General features: G+C 35.6%; 1 long non-coding RNA gene across 1 annotated transcript; it reads right to left on the bottom strand.

Annotated features, from left to right (window-relative positions):
- Positions 1-5827: 5827 nt before the first annotated feature.
- On the bottom strand, positions 5828-15954 carry LOC132151865 (uncharacterized). The gene is made up of 4 exons (XR_009436450.1): positions 15028-15954; positions 11172-11500; positions 5933-6059; positions 5828-5848 (listed from the first exon to the last, which is right to left on the bottom strand). It is a non-coding gene; the product is annotated as an uncharacterized LOC132151865 (long non-coding RNA).
- Positions 15955-16402: the final 448 nt, after the last annotated feature.

Genomic DNA, 16402 nt, shown 5'->3' with positions numbered 1-16402 from the left:
CCTGTAATTCATGTAAATGTCATAGACTCACCTCAGCCCACCTCGCTGACGTGTTATAGAAAGAGAGTTTAGAATTGTTTATGAACCTTGTGATACAACATGACTCATTGGCACCTGTAACAGAAAGAGTACTTCAACTTCCACACCCAGAAACACCTATTGGTGTCTTTAACTGAATGTCAATTCAAGTTGTTACAAGCTGAGTGAAACAAAGTCTAGCCAAAGTTTCTGCTTCTTAGTTGTTAGTTCCTCACCCATGTTTAGCTCTGCACTGTTACAGTGTACATTTTTGTGGTGGAGGAGTAACATGGCCAGCACTACTGAGTCTGTGTTACAGGGTCCTCCCTTTCACACACAGGCTTGTTTGAGTGGCAGATCACTTCTGCTCTCTTGGCCTGCTGCTTTCTTCAACTAAGACCATGTATGGTCAGGAACCATTTCAAGAGTGGAAGGGAGGAGGGACCGCTGGGAACAGTCAAGGCCCCAGTGGTAAAATTAACTTGAGAAAAAGTATTTATTTTGAGGACCAGCATAATCAGAGCTAGAAAAGAATGAAAAACAGTGAGGGCACAGTAATATTTAAGACTCATAGACTTGCACTCTGAACAAATGGGTCAGCCAGACTATATTGTTGTGATAGCAACCTTATAAGGATGTCCAAAAACTTATAAGATATTCAGATGATGCACTAGAAACTAAAGACATAGAGCTGTGAGACATTTTGAACTGTAAGTATTATAACACTAGCATTGTTAAATTTGTGTTTAATGACCAAAAAACACACAAGTTAAAGGAAAATGGCAACATGGTGTATGTAGTAGCCATGGGGATACATTTATAGTGCAAATCTGAAGATACCTACTGTAAATAACATACTAAGCCAAACTCTGAGAGGTAGCCTAAACTAAAGTATATTTGTATTCGGGCATAGTTGATCATTCACTAAAAAGTCCAATTTTTCGACAGAGGTAATAAATGCAGTACATTTCTTCACAAATTACTTGCAAGAACATGTATAATGGCAATGCAATGCATTCCTTTTTTTTGGTTTAAGCAGGTTAGTTCAAGCAGATTGTCCTGAGCTCCTGCACACTGCATATCCTAGTTGTTGACCCTTTTCACAAATTGAAGACCTGTTTCCACAGTTATTATAACATCTAGTAGTTCGTTTATATTTAAATAATATTATTTAAATATTTTGGTTTACATTTAAAGGTTAAAAAATGTTATCTAATGCAACGTCTGAGAGAGTGACATTCTAGATAAATAAATGAATGTAATATCAGCCTTGCTGTCAGGACTGGCACACGGGCTCACAGCATGTTTCCACTCGACTGTTTGAGCTGCAGTGTAGCACGCACACTTGATGATAATGGAGCGGTTTAGTCGTTTGTGGCTCTTGCAGTCTAGGTGATTCCGACTGATATATGAAATCCGTTCCTGGTTTTTGTCTCACTCATACAGCTTCTCTGTACTGTATCATGTTTCCGTCCTCGCCTCCTCCTCTTGCCGCCATTTCACATAATCGAGATTTTCGCTTACCATGTCATGGTGGAACTGAGTCCTTCTGCAATAATGAGAGTATATGGGTTACTAATACAAGTTTAGCGACTATTATGTCGAAGTTGCGCCTGCTGCTACATTGCTTTCAGGGTTTTTTTATTTTATTTTATTTTTTATTTTCTCTTTCATAATATAAATATGTTATTAACAATAGAAATATGGATATATTATCTTTTTATATGTATTTATATTTTTATAATAATATATTAGCCTATTATGTTTAAATATAATTATAATCTATTTGATTCATATGTTGTTTTTATCAGTAGTTAGGCTATCTACACGAATTACGCTAAAATAAAAATGACCAAGAAGGAATGCTTTTTCAATGCGTTTTTTTAGCCAACGTGTAGTGTCTGCTAAATTATCACCATAGGTTACTACTTCTCACAACCTGTTAACCACCACTTTCATCAAAGAAAGGAATTAACAAAATGGCAAAAGAAATGGCAAAAGAAGTCCTTTACACTGTTTGAAGGTTGCATTTGTATTTAACAGCAGTAGGCTAACAATTTCCTGTGATATACTGGTGCTGCATGGTAAGTTTTTGTCCAGGATTAAAGCGGTTCTTGTATGCTATTTTATAACATTATTATTATTTTGTTAACTTATTTATACTGTTTATTTTTTCCCGGTTGGAACAATTTGATTGGCTTAATAACTTGTCTCATTAAGATTATTCTATGCAATAGCACCTTACACAGAAATTAATTTATATAGCCAAAAATAACTGACATTACAAAATCTAAATCTGCATTGCTGCAAAACATCTCAGCCTTAAAAATGTCTTCATATATTATTATGAAAACTAATCTACATAGACTATATTTGGCATGTACAGTTCCACTAAAAATAGTATCTGGACAAGTTTCAGTGCTTCTTCAGAGCAGCAGTATTACAAAACATTTTCCAAATGTGCCTCAATGGTTTGTTAATCAGTGTTCTGTAACTATTATATTATTTTATTATGATATCTTAAGATATTATTACATCTCATTTTATTTATGATCACACGGTTTCTGTCACATAATTAGGGATAGAGCACTTCATGGATTTGGAAAATCATTTTAGTTTCAAGTATCCAGGAAATACCCAATGCCTTTTATAAAAGTGTCCACTAGATGGCAGCAAGTAACTTCGGTTTCTTCCAACTCTTAATTTACATTGTATAGGCAAGGTACTTAACTGAAGAGGTATCGTTATGCTAAAAATCTATTAGCCTACATAACAATTCAAATGGAGACTAAATTTACACTACTTATATCTGTAATGACATAAACATTTATATATTGCATAAGTACACCTTTATTCAGTTTCTTAAGTTGAAATGGAACATTTGGAATGGGTCAATTAGTTGTTTTCTTATTGTAAATGGCCTTTTGACCATCAGCACAATCCATCACATTTTGGTGATTAGATTAAAGTGTAATTGACTTTTAATTTTAGTTTCTGTATCAGCTTTGTGTTTTACGCAAAGGTAGGCTATTCTGTTATGTATTATGTTAACATGTATCAGTAACACACAATGTAAATTTTGCATGTCATTTTATAGAACTGAATGAATAGTTAAAGCAAACCTTTCAGTATTTATGTCAGATTATGGTAGTGGCACAGCTGTGGACACCATTTGGTATATGAATTATTAATATAGTTCTGATGTTTCATGCATTTGTACTTCCCCACTGATCTATATATATGATCAGTGGACTTCCCCTACACATTAAATGTTCTATGAGAACAAAGATGACATTGATTTTGAGAATGACATGATTCTTAAGGCAATTATTACTGTGTGTATGTATATGTGTGTGTGTGTGTGTGTGTGTGTGTGAGAGTGTGTATGTGTGCTCTTGTTTTTGTGACATATCAGGACACAACTCTGTATAATGACATGGGAATGACACAGGTATTACAAGGAGAGGGTGACTTATGAGGATATAACCCATGTCCCCATTTTTCAAAACGCTTATAAACCATAAAGAATGAGTTTTTTTTATTTTGAGAAAGTAAAAATGCACAAAATTTCATGTGAGGGTTAGGGTTAGGTGTAGGGTTGGTGTAGGGCCATAGAATATACAGTTTGTACAGTATAAAAACCATTACGCCTATGGGATGTCCCCACTTTTCACAAAAACAAACGTGTGTGTGTGTGTGTGTGTATGACCAAAACCAAAATAATAATAATGTTAAATATTATTGCAATCAGTCGGAAAAGGGTGGCTTGCCCACTTCAGGTTGGTGGAGAGTTCCTGCCTCAAGTGGAGGAGTTTAAGTATCTTGGGGTCTTGTTCACGAGTGAGGGAAGGATGGAACGGGAGATTGACAGACGGATCGGTGCAGCTTCTGCAGTAATGCGGTCGATATACCGGTTTGTCGTGGTGAAGACCGGTCAATCTACGTTCCTACTCTCACCTATGGTCATGAGCTTTGGGTAATGATCGAAAGGACAAGATCCCGGATACAGGCGGCCGAAATGAGCTTTCTCCGCAGGGTGGCTGGGCGATCCCTTAGAGATAGGGTGAGAAGCTCAGTCACCCGGGAGGAGCTCAGAGTAGAGCCGCTGCTCCTCCACATCGAGAGGGGTCAGCTGAGGTGGCTCGGGCATCTGTTCCGGATGCCTCCTGGACGCCTTCCCGGGAAGGTGTTCCGGGCGCGTCCCACTGGGAGGAGACCCCGGGGAAGACCTAGGACACGCTGGAGAGACTATGTCTCCCGGCTGGCCTGGGAACGCCTCGGTGTCCCCCCAGAAGAGCTGGAGGAAGTGTCTAGGGAGAGGGAAGTCTGGGGTTCTCTGCTTAGACTGCTGCCCCCGCGACCCGGCCCCGGATAAGCGGAAGAAGATGGATGGATGGATGGATTATTGCAATTTAAGATAACAGTTTTATTTTAATATATTTTTAAATGTGATTTATTCTTATGATGTCAAAGCTGAATTTTCAGCATCTGTTACTCCAGTCTTCAGTGTCACATGATCCTTCAGAAATGATTTGGTGCTCAGGAAACATCTAATATTATTATTATCAATGTTAATAATAGTTGTTCTACTTATTATTTGAATTTGCTTATTTATTTATTTATTTATTTATTTTTCAGTTTTATTCATAAAAAAAATCAATAAATAATTAAACAAAATCCAACTGAATGGTCATGTATTTTTTTTTTAAAACAAATCTAAAATAAAATCTAAAATCAGCCTGATTTGGTGCTCAAGAAACATTTTTTTTTCATAAATGTTGAAAACAGTTGTGCTGCTTTATGTTTTTATATAAAGTGTAATATATTTCTTTCAAGATCCTTTGATGAATTGAAAAAAAGAAGAAAATAATAGAAAATAACATTTATTAAAAAAAAGAATTTTTTTGTTTCTTATCGAAAATAGATTTTTTTGGTAACTAAATGTCTATACTCTCACTTTACATACATAGATTATACAACACACACATATATATTTAAAAATAGTAAGTACATATAAATACATTTAAATTCAATATAACACAAAAATAATTATAAATAATCAGTAAACTCTTTCATACTGTGCTCCGGAAAGCCCATAAAACTGATTATTGCACTTCTTGACCGCGTTTGAGATTTTACTTCAGTGGTCACATCACAATGGTAATAAATTAAGCAAGACAAGACAATTAGGGAGAAAAAGGTGCTCTGGTCAGCAAAGTAAACTCAGCTGAACTCCCTTTTGTTAACCAGAGCAAAAAAGTGCTGGCGATGTGCTGAGAGGAGCAACTTCCTGGTTGAGTGGTGTTTAGGGGGTTGTGTTGAGGTTAATGGATCCTAATGGCCTTTTCCACATCTCACTGATGTATCAGATTTCACAGTTTTCATAGTTCAATGGCATCACATCATATGGCAGAATGAGGGATATTATACATCTCACCACTAGATGTTGTCAGAGCCCTTTAAATAGAAAGCTGGCAAGGTTACTATTTGCTTCTGCCCCAGGACGTCCTGCTACAGTTGCTATCAAGTGTTTCGGAAGTTAGACAGTCAGTCTTATCACAGACAGGTGACCCTTCTCTATTCCCATACTTAAGTTTAGCAGACATCAAATAGAGATGCGCCATACAGTGTTGCCGGCACCTGAAGCTCAGAGAGTTTGGCTTTATTTGTCCATGGTTCAAGTAAAGGTCATTAAGCAATGCAGGCCTTTGATACTTCAGTAGATGTAATTTCTGGTTTGTATGAGGTGAGGTCAGTCAGTCTTGAAGATGAATTAATGTGAACAGGAAGCATTCTGGGAAGCTGGGCAGGGTGGCATCTGACCCGATCACTGGAAATAGCGGCACTGCACACTTTATTCTCCATGAGTGCATTCTAATTGGACTATGTGTAAAAATAGCAAACATTTCCTTACATTTAATTCTGCCTTCATAGGTTGCTGTGATGTTTAAATCTTGGGAGAGAATCTTTCATCGTGACAGTTGCGTCCACACAAAGGCTCAGTCCCTGAGGACCTCTTGTGTGTTGACATGTCTTAACTCCTTTCATGTGCAGAGATACATGTTAAGACAAAACCCACACTGGTTTACAGCATTCCTGAAGCATAAGTATGACATATAGTACATCAGTTTAAAATGAAAAGGGCATATTTCTGCAGATCTTGACAAGTCTTTAAAGTTAATCAAGTTAAGTATTATTAGATGCACACTTTTCTGGTCAAGTGCTTTATTTAAATATATATTATTCATAGTTCACTATTAAAAATGTTAAATTATTTAAGATTTTAAAAGAATTTACCTTGTAACACGGTCATGTGGTCAAAGTCATATGTATATGATATAGTTACCTGTTTTATGCTTCGATTAGTTTATTTTGGCAGGCAAGAGCATTAATAAGCACTATTATAAGCAATATATATATATATATATATATATGGTATATATCTGGTATCAATGTATATATATATATATATATATATAATACTTTTTTTTATTCTGTGATGAACTGAATGTTCAAAAGAATGGCATTTATTTGAAATAGCTTTTTTTAATGTTATAAATGTCTTTAAAATGTTAATAATAATGTCACTTTTGATCAACTGTTTGTGTCCTTGCTGAATACAAATATAAATTTTGTCCAAATAAGAGAACAAATCCAAATAACCCCAAATTCATAATTTCACTACAAATATCCTCAAAGACACTGATTATTTTATTTGTCAACCCTGGCACCAGATCTTTATTGTGTTTTTGTGAGAACAGAGGCACTGCAGGTGTGTATATGTCTGACCTGGTGTGTATAATCTACCCACACACAGAGTGTTATGCTGCTGGGTCAACAGGCCTCTGCTCCACTGTTTGTTTGTCTTTAGGGAAGCGAGTTGTTTTTGAAAGTCCTCTCTGGGACTGGGTTACCTTTAGAGGTTGTGCTCAGCAGAGAATTGTGTAAACCATGAAAGTAAAAGGCATGCAGAGAAATCAACACATTTGCTCTACTGCTGATTCATTACGTTTTTATACTGAAATCTAAAGGATGCTTAATACTGTGCTAAAACACAGGTTTCCCTCAGCTTCCCTTTAAAAGAAAACTGAGTTTTGCATCACTAAAATAATCCATGTCCTGTGTTTCTCATGGCTTGGCAATGATTACTGCATTTTCCACTTAGTGATGAGACACTTATAACCATTCTGTGATGTCTGCTTGGCCAATGTTGTACACCACTAAAGCGCCAGTTTTACTTTATAAATTACCTACCAATGAGGGAACCACATAACAGTTTAGAGTCATTAATGCTCCATTATAATTCATTAGCTGGAAGCTTGCTCATATGTAACTCCAATGTTCCTATGTCTTCCCATAAAGCATGGGACTTAATGGACACATGTGAGTCCCAATACAACATTAAATGTGACTCTATCATCAAAATCAGCTCAGAAAGCTCTACTGCTGATCGCTGTTACTCTTCTAAGTATATCAATGCATTTGGTTGAGTGATATGATGTTATGAGTCTGTGAGGAAACTGGTCTTGAAACACTGTTTTGACAAGGATTTTGCACTGAATATAATCTTGTAAAAGGATCTCATTTTCACAGTAGTATGCAACAGGTATAATAGTGATAAAACAATTTTGTTTCTAATCCACTTACACAAATACTTATTATTGTCTCTGTAGTAGGCGGCTTACTTATCCTTCTACTATAAAGCTCCTAAATCAACATGGTGATAGAAGAACGTGAGATGGGAAGTTATTTTATACATATCTTGAAAATGTTTTGCAGACTAACAAGAAATTTGGCTTTCTCCAGCAAACCTCTGTGTTTGCTCGCAAAATGATTGCGTTACCCCTCAAAACGTGTGAGCAAACACAAACGTTTGTGAGAAGAAGTAAAGGTTTTATAAGCAGACGCAAATATACTTTGGGGAACAAAACTTCTGCTAGGGAATGCAGAAGAGTTGAAATATAACATACTTTTTTCCAACTTCAGTGCAGATTTTTATTTTTGTTTATCAATTTTCATTATTAATATTAATTTCATTTGTGTTATTTATTGGAGTTATTGATCTGCTTCACTGCAACTTATAGCTACATCATAAATTACAGGTGCTGGTCATATAATTAGTAAATAAAAAAGAATATCATAAAAAAGTTAATTTATTTCACTAATTCCATTCAAAAAGTGAAACTTGTATATTATATTCATTCATTACATACAGACTGATATATTTCAAATGTTTATTTCTTTTAATTTTGATGATTATAACGGACATCTAAGGAAAATCCAAAATTCAGTATCTCAGAAAATTAGAATATTGTGAAAAGGTTCAACATTGAAGACACCTGGTGCCACACTCTAATCAGCTAATTAACTCAAAACACCTGCAAAGGCCTTTAAATGGTCTCTCAGACTAGTTCTGTAGGCTACACAATCATGGGGAAGACTGCTGACTTGACAGTTGTCCAAAAGACGACCATTGACACCTTGCACAAGGAGGGCAAGACACAAAAGGTCATTGCAAAAGAGTCTGGCTGTTCACAGAGCTGTGTCCAAGCACATTGATAGAGAGGCGAAGGGATGGAAAAGATGTGGTAGAAAAAAGTGTACAAGCAATAGGGATAACCGCACACTGGAGAGGATTGTGAAACAAAACCCATTCAAAAATGTGGGGGAGATTCACAAAGAGTGGACTGCAACTGGAGTCAGGGCTTCAAGAACCACTACACACAGACGTATCCAAGACATGGGTTTCAGCTGCATTCCATGTGTCTAGCCACTCTTGAACAAACAGACAGTGTCAGAAGCGTCTAAAGACAAAAAGGACTGGACTGCTGCTGAGTGGTCCAAAGTTATGTTCTCTGATGAAAGTAAATTTTGCATTTCCTTTGGAAATCAGGGTCCCAGAGTCTGGAGGAAGAGAGGAGAGGCACACAATCCATGTTGCTTGAGGACCAGTGTAAAGTTTCCACAGTCAGTGATGGTTTGGGGTGCCATGTCATCTGCCGGTGTTGGTCCACTGTGTTTTCTGAGGTCCAAGGTCAACACAGCCGTATACCAGGAAGTTTTAGAGCACTTCATGTTTCCTGCTGCTGACCAACTTTATGGAGAGGCAGATTTCATTTTCCAACAGGACTTGGCACCTGCACACACTGCTGCTTCAGGCAAAAGGAGCCCCAACTAAGTACTTAGTTGTACAACTAAGTGCTGTACATGCTCATACTTTTCATTTTCATACTTTTTAGTTGGCCAAGATTTCTAAAAAATCCTTCCTTTGTATTGGTCTTAAGTAATATTCTAATTTTCTGAGATACTGAATTTGGGATTGTCCTTAGTTGTCAGTTATAATCATCAAAATTATATAAAAAAATAACATTGTAAATATATCAGTCTGTGTGTAATGAATTAAGATAATATACAAGTTTCACTTTTTGAATGGAATTAGTGAAATAAATAAACTTTTTGATGATATTCTAATTATATGACCAGCACCTGTATGTACAGCTGTATGATGGAGCTAGTTGTCACACTTACTCTAAAGTTTGTATATGCACAAACAGTTTATACAGCCAACAATTAATTCTCATTTATAATTAAATGAATTGAAACTGTACATAGGAAAAAAATTGGGCAGAGCTATTTGACTAATGTTAGCTGAATTTTTTCAGCATCATTACTCCAATCTTCAGTGTCATACAATCCTTCAGAAATCATTCTAATAGCCTGATTTGCTGCTTAAGAAACATTTATGTTTATTATAAATGTTAAAAACAGCTGTTAATTACTTTTTATCAGGATTCTTTGCTAAATACAAAGTTGAAAAAACACATAAAAAATTTGACATTTACTGTCACTTTTGATCATTTGAATGTGTCCTTGCTAAACAAAATAATTATTTTTTTTATAAAAAACAGACTGGTGTATATTGTTTGATCATTTAACCATGTATCGTTTGACCCACGAAGACCAATTCTGTGTCTGCATTCAGGTTATTGCAGCATTATAAGTGTTTCAGTAAGCCATTTCGCAGAATTAGGTCTATCCATTTTTATTTCTAAGATTTATTAGTTTATGATAGATGTTTATCCCTGGCCATTGGTAAACATACTTTCTCCTCTTGTAAGTGTGTCTGTTAGGTTAGATCCACAAAGGGCATCTCAGTTTCCCTCCAAATGAGCAAATACTATAACACAGGAACAATGTTCTAGTCATGTACAGAGAGGAGGAAGTGAAGAAAACAAAGCACCTTTATCTGTTCCAAATGAGCTGCCCTCCCACTGAAACTGGCTCTGAGCTCACTGCATTGCATTACATCATCTATGCCTGTGATGTCACACTAAATGCATGACCTCAGGCTAAAATGAACAACCTTTCAATTTACAGACAACACTCACAGAATAATCAATATGTGTTGGATCACATCTATGGATCATATCACAATAATTTGTAGACTATAAAATATTTTGACTACTAAACTTTATTTGGTCAAGATAAAATGGAAACAAAAATCTACAAATAAATATTATAAATATTTTTTAAAATCCAGTTCTATTCAAGTTGGTATTTGTATATACTTTTTACAATAAATATTAGCAGCTTTCCAGAACAGTTAGGAAGTATTCCGTGATCAGCCAGAGATGATTATGTGAAAATGTCCATATAGCATTAATATACACCTAAGAAAATACATGCTATGTGGTTAGTTAACATCATGTATTCTAACGCATGACACAATGAACATGTTAGGCAGTGATTCCAGCTTGTGCAGGTAATGATTACAATACAAGGGTAACTGTTTTGATCAACTGTGTTGATCCAAAGCTGACTCTTTGTAAATGTTGTGGTCATCAGCAATCAAATACCAATTATCAGCTGAATAAATGTTGGCGCTATTATTATTACATTAATACGCAATCAGTTTTGGTGTTGCAGCTTTGAACTGAAATGCCCTCATTCACTAAGAATAAAAGCATGCAGTGAGGTCTGAGGCTCAGTGTGTGTGTAATTTAGGGGCATGACATGGGTTAGTCAAAACCTGCCAGTGAGGCTGTGATCACACTGATTTAGAGAGGCTCCGTTGTCAGGCTGAAAATAAATTCTAATCCTCTTGTTTTGTCTCTGGGCAGTGCTTCTACACAGAGATCTACAGTATTTCTCACCTCTTATGCTTCCGTGTGTAGTGTTAGCCGGTCGACATGCTGGTGCGTCAGGTAATGTGTTGAGGAGAGGAAAGAGGATTATGGCACCGGATATTCCTCTACAATTCCACTTTTCCAGTCAGGAGTGTCCTTGGTGAATTCTGGCTTGCTTGAAATATGCCCAGAGGCCCACAGGCTTTGTTAGAAAGCTACAGCTGTTGATATGGATAAGCTGTAATCCAATTCTCAGGCCTTTGCACTCATACAGGGTCAGGTGGGACCCCCAATCATGAGCAGAGAACCGTCCTATTATAATAGCACTGATGAGGTAATCGAAGATAAATTTAGTGCTGAATGATTTGGTGGGCGGGAGCAGAAGAGATGAGAGAGAGAAAAAGAGAGAGAGAAAGAGATTTAGAAACATTTAGAAAGGACAACGTGTCTTTTGTCATTCTAAAGATGGTGGGATAACCTGAATAACCCTGTAATTGTTTATATCTGAAGTCTGTTGTCCGTGAATCTGATCTTGCACATTTTATTGATAATGTGTTTGTGGTATGTAATTGTGATAAATATTATAGATAAGTAAGAACTTTATGTTCTTTCAATGTTCTGTTCAATATGGATCTATTGCTATTAGAACACTTTTAAAAATCAAACACTCACTTCTAAAAGTATATCACTCAGTGATACACTTTTAAAATCTAGGTCAGTTTTTTAAATCACTTGAAGTTGAAAGTGAAGATGAAAGTCATCATTAAGACACCTTTGTGTCGTTCCAAACCTGTATAACTTTCTTTCTTGTGGCTAAAAAGATATTATGAGAATCTATCTATCTATCTATCTATCTATCTATCTATCTATCTATCTATCTATCTATCTATCTATCTATCTATCTATCTATCTATCTGTCTGTCTATCTGTCTGTCTATCTGTCTGTCTATCTATCTGTCTGTCTGTCTGTCTGTCTGTCAGTCTGCCTGCCTAACTATCCTTATAAAGATAAAAAAAAAAGAAAAAATGTATCCTTTCTATAAAGACTGCATTATGGATCAATTAATTAAGGAAGCAAATTCTTAAATTCAGTCGCTATGCCTAATTCTTCAAGCAAAAAAGACTTTTGTTCATGAACATCCGCTTTATGCTCTGACTAACTTGTAATCTAAATTTAATGGTTACTGAAATTTTTAAATGTTTATTAAATATATCAGCTGATCACATCTTGTGCTCAGAGAGTCTGCTGTTCTACATGGACACTATTATGATGAGGCTGTTGGCACTTGTTACTGTGGCAGCAGTCAGCATCATTTCCCTACCGAACAACAGCCATACTATCTTCCTCCTGGGCTTTATTATACCATCATTAGTTCTGAAATGTAAAAGTATGATATATATAATATAAGCTTATAGTCACACAACCCAAGCCACTGAAAATCCAAATGTTTGTAGTGCACAGAAAGATGAGCGATGAACTGGATTTAAATTCATATTAAAACTTGACTTATTTCCAGTACTTGTGCTTTTAGCATTGACAAACACTGAAAATTCTGCCATAATTTAATCACCCTCAAGTTGTTCCAAACCTGTATGAGTTTCTTTCTTTTCTTTTTTTTTTTTGTTAGTAATGTTGGTAATCAACAGCTGACGGTATGACTTCCATAGTATTTTTCCCACACTATGGAAGTGGCTACCACCAACTGTGAGTAAATGATGACAGAATTACATTTTTTTGCGAGCTATTCCTTGAAACCAAAGTGCTTGTCTCATATAATTCCCTTTATGAAAGGAGATAATGTTAAAATTATGTGAGAACATGACTTTGTAATCTGTAGGCCTCAATGCATCCGCCACTCAAGCAGCTTAGTTAATCTTTTTTTTTTTTTTTTGGCTTACTTTACTAGCCACATGCCATTAGGTTAAGTGCAATCTGCTGTTTGCTCACTATACATAACTGCTCAGACACGATATCACACATGTACCCTAGTGCAAACATGTGGTTTATCTTCTCTAGAGAGAACGCCTGCTCAGCGAGATTGTGTGCACAGGACTGATTTTCTATCACCTTGCACCCTGTGTTACCAAGGAGACAAGCCAGTGTTCGCAGACAGCAGACATTCAGATCTTGCTGCCGTATCATTACCCACACGCCATATACGAACTGTTTACTTGTCACTGACACTTATGTATGTACGTAATCTCCATTCATGTGACCTAAACAATCTGATCTTAATTATACAATCATTTTTAGAGTAGCAGTAACTAGTAATATTTAATCATTTTGAGCAATACCACAGTAGGAGCTAGCTGGTTTTACCCTGAAAGATTAATTTCATTGCTGTAACCCAATGTATTAGGTGGATTCAGTCTTATTAAGCAATATATTTATTTCAAAACTCTAAAAATGAAAATGTTACCACATAAAATACATTTTAAGGATATTTGACCTTTTTTGGTGTAGGATAAATGAAAATGTACTTGTCTGGTGCATTTTTATGTCCAAGAAAAATATGAGTTTGATAGAATGACAGAGTGTCAATATAACATTACCATTATGTAATTTTTTTTTTTTTGGGGGGGGATTTACTTTCACAATGTGGACTTAAACCTGAATATACACTGACTCATGGGGACTTTTGTATTGAAGTCTCCATCGGGAAACAAGCTGGTAAATCTACAGAATTAATGTATTATGTTTTGAAAATGTAAAAATGCAGAATATTTTCAGTGAGGGGTAGGTGTAGGTGTAGGGCGATAGAATATACGGTTTGTATAGTATAAAAACCATGGAGAGTTCCTACAAGTATAGTAAACCAGACATGTGTGTGTGTGTGTGTGTGTGTGTGTGTGTGTGTGTGTGTGTGTGTGTCTGCCAGCTCTCTCAATTGAGCGCATGTCTGTTATAAGGCAAGTTAATATAGGCTTGAAAATAAATAAGGAGGTAAGTGGGGATCACTGGAGTAATGAAACTATGCAGCAGACTGTTTTTCCCATTATCCAATGATCCACTGTTCTTTCTTGGATCTGTGTGCAGGGTCAGCTACGTGTGCCACTTTGCATTAGTGTTTTTTGGAATTTGATAAGGAGATGGAAAAGAGATGAAAAATGTGGTGAAAAAAAGTTTTGGTTGACAATAACAAAAAAAAAGTTAAATGTAAATTTAAAATTTTGATATATTATGAATAAAAAATTTTATTCATAAATTGAATACCACGAGTTTGTGACAATACTGTTAGATGACCCCTTTACATTTATTTATAATGAAGTGAGTTTCTAACTGTTTACATAATGCTTCACTTTACATAAATATAGCAGTTAAATAACTGTAACACAACATCTGCTGAAATGCTAATATTTTGCTGGATGATCGATGTTTGATATGTTGAGGTAAAGGTATTTCTTCAAATAGATGATCATTTTAGTACTTTTGTCATCACAAGTTATAATAAGCTTCAGATTTCATTCAATCCAGTCATCTCATTGTGCTTGCAAATTCAGTCTTATCTATTTACATTTCACACACATTCAAACTAGTAATTTGGTGTTTGTACTTTTATATAGGAAGTCTTATTGAACTTATTTATCTTTTTTTTTTACCACCAACAATATTCTTAAGTTAAAAGTGCCATATATTTTATTGATACATTTTAACCACACCCTTTAAACAAGCCCTGTCTAACAGTACATTTAGTCTTTTAGATTTTAGATGCATTATACGAATTCCACGTGTTATACTGGGTATAAAAGGTTTCATCTGTTGCAGTCATATGCATCTAACATGTCTAGTGATTATTTAGTCAGCAGTAAAATTAAAACCAGATACAACATCAGTAGTGCGCTGTTATTTTAGATAGAAAGACTGCTGTGAAAGTTCACTTACCATGACACAAATAGCTGGTAATGATATAGTGGAATTCCTGTTCATAACTTGGAGACTCTTCCTGTAAAGCCAGAATGTGAGAATTCATCTGTGAGATCTGCAGCTTTAAAGGTCTTGACTGCACATCAGTGCCACCTAGGCTTTGACACAAGAAGATCTGGTTGGTTCTTGCTGTGTAGGAGGGGCTCCTAGACCATGTGAGAGGCTCTTAATAATAATAAACAAAATTAAAATTAATAATAATGTATTAAATTTGAATCATTTTCATATTACATTTTCATGTCATTTACATTAATATCAAGTACATTCAAATTTGAAATGTATGTGTGCTAAACTTTGAGAAAGAATACATAAATAGTAACATTTGTGTCATTGGTAGAACTGCAACACGAGCACAAAAAGTGAAGAAACTGTTTAGTTTCAAAGAAGCACCGGCATAATTTTAATGTTCAAGTACAAGAGTCAGATGACAGGACAGGCTATAATATAACAAACCAAAAGCTTCAAGTAAATCCAGCACAGAAGGTGCAAGCTCTTCACCAATCAGATTGCCAGACTCCAGCGCTCAGATAAGGAAAGCCTGCCAGCAAATGACAGGCCTACTGTTGCTGTTTTGCAGTCATGCAAAGTATCAGAAAGGAAGGAAGTGAGCTCAGCTCACATTTACCAAAGCTCACCCAATAAAGATTCATCTCATAACTGCCATCAGATTGTAAACAAAAAACACTGATGTTGACTACCTGCTTTGTAGTGATAATACTTTTGGCTTGGAAAAAATGTTAGGAAAAGGTTTTGATTCAAATAAACATTATTCTTTTACATTTGTGGCAATGATTAGTTTAAAATTCAAGTTTGTCGAAACATGCATTAAAATGAATATTTTACCTAAAAATGTAGATTAGTTCATCAGAACAGGTTTGGGGAAATGTAGCATTGCATCACTTGCTCACTAATGGATCCTCTGCAGTGAATGGGTGCCGTCATAATGAGAGTCCAAACAGATGATAAAAACATCACAATAAGTAATCCACAAGTTATCTGCATGACTCCAACTGATCAATGAAATTTAAAAAATGCATTTTGTAATAAACATGCATCAAACAGTTGTTTCTGGCTAAAAATGTGAGTCCTCTCATCCATTCGTTAAAACAATGGATTTGTTTCTTTCAAACAGCATCTTTTCACTTCAGAAGACATTAACTGATATTCTGGAGTTGTTTGGATCACTTATGGATTGTTGTGATGTTTTTATCATCTGTTTGAACTCTCATTCTGACGGCACCCATTCACTGCTGATGATCCATTAGTGAGCAAGTGATATAATGCTCAATTCCTCTAAACCGGTTCTGATGAAGAAACAAACTCATTTATTATC

The sequence above is a fragment of the Carassius carassius genome, chromosome 10 (assembly GCF_963082965.1).
Source record: "Carassius carassius chromosome 10, fCarCar2.1, whole genome shotgun sequence".
Taxonomy (NCBI): Eukaryota; Metazoa; Chordata; class Actinopteri; order Cypriniformes; family Cyprinidae; genus Carassius; species Carassius carassius.
The sequence above is the reverse complement of the archived record's forward strand: the minus strand, read 5'-3'. Positions and strand labels throughout refer to the sequence as shown.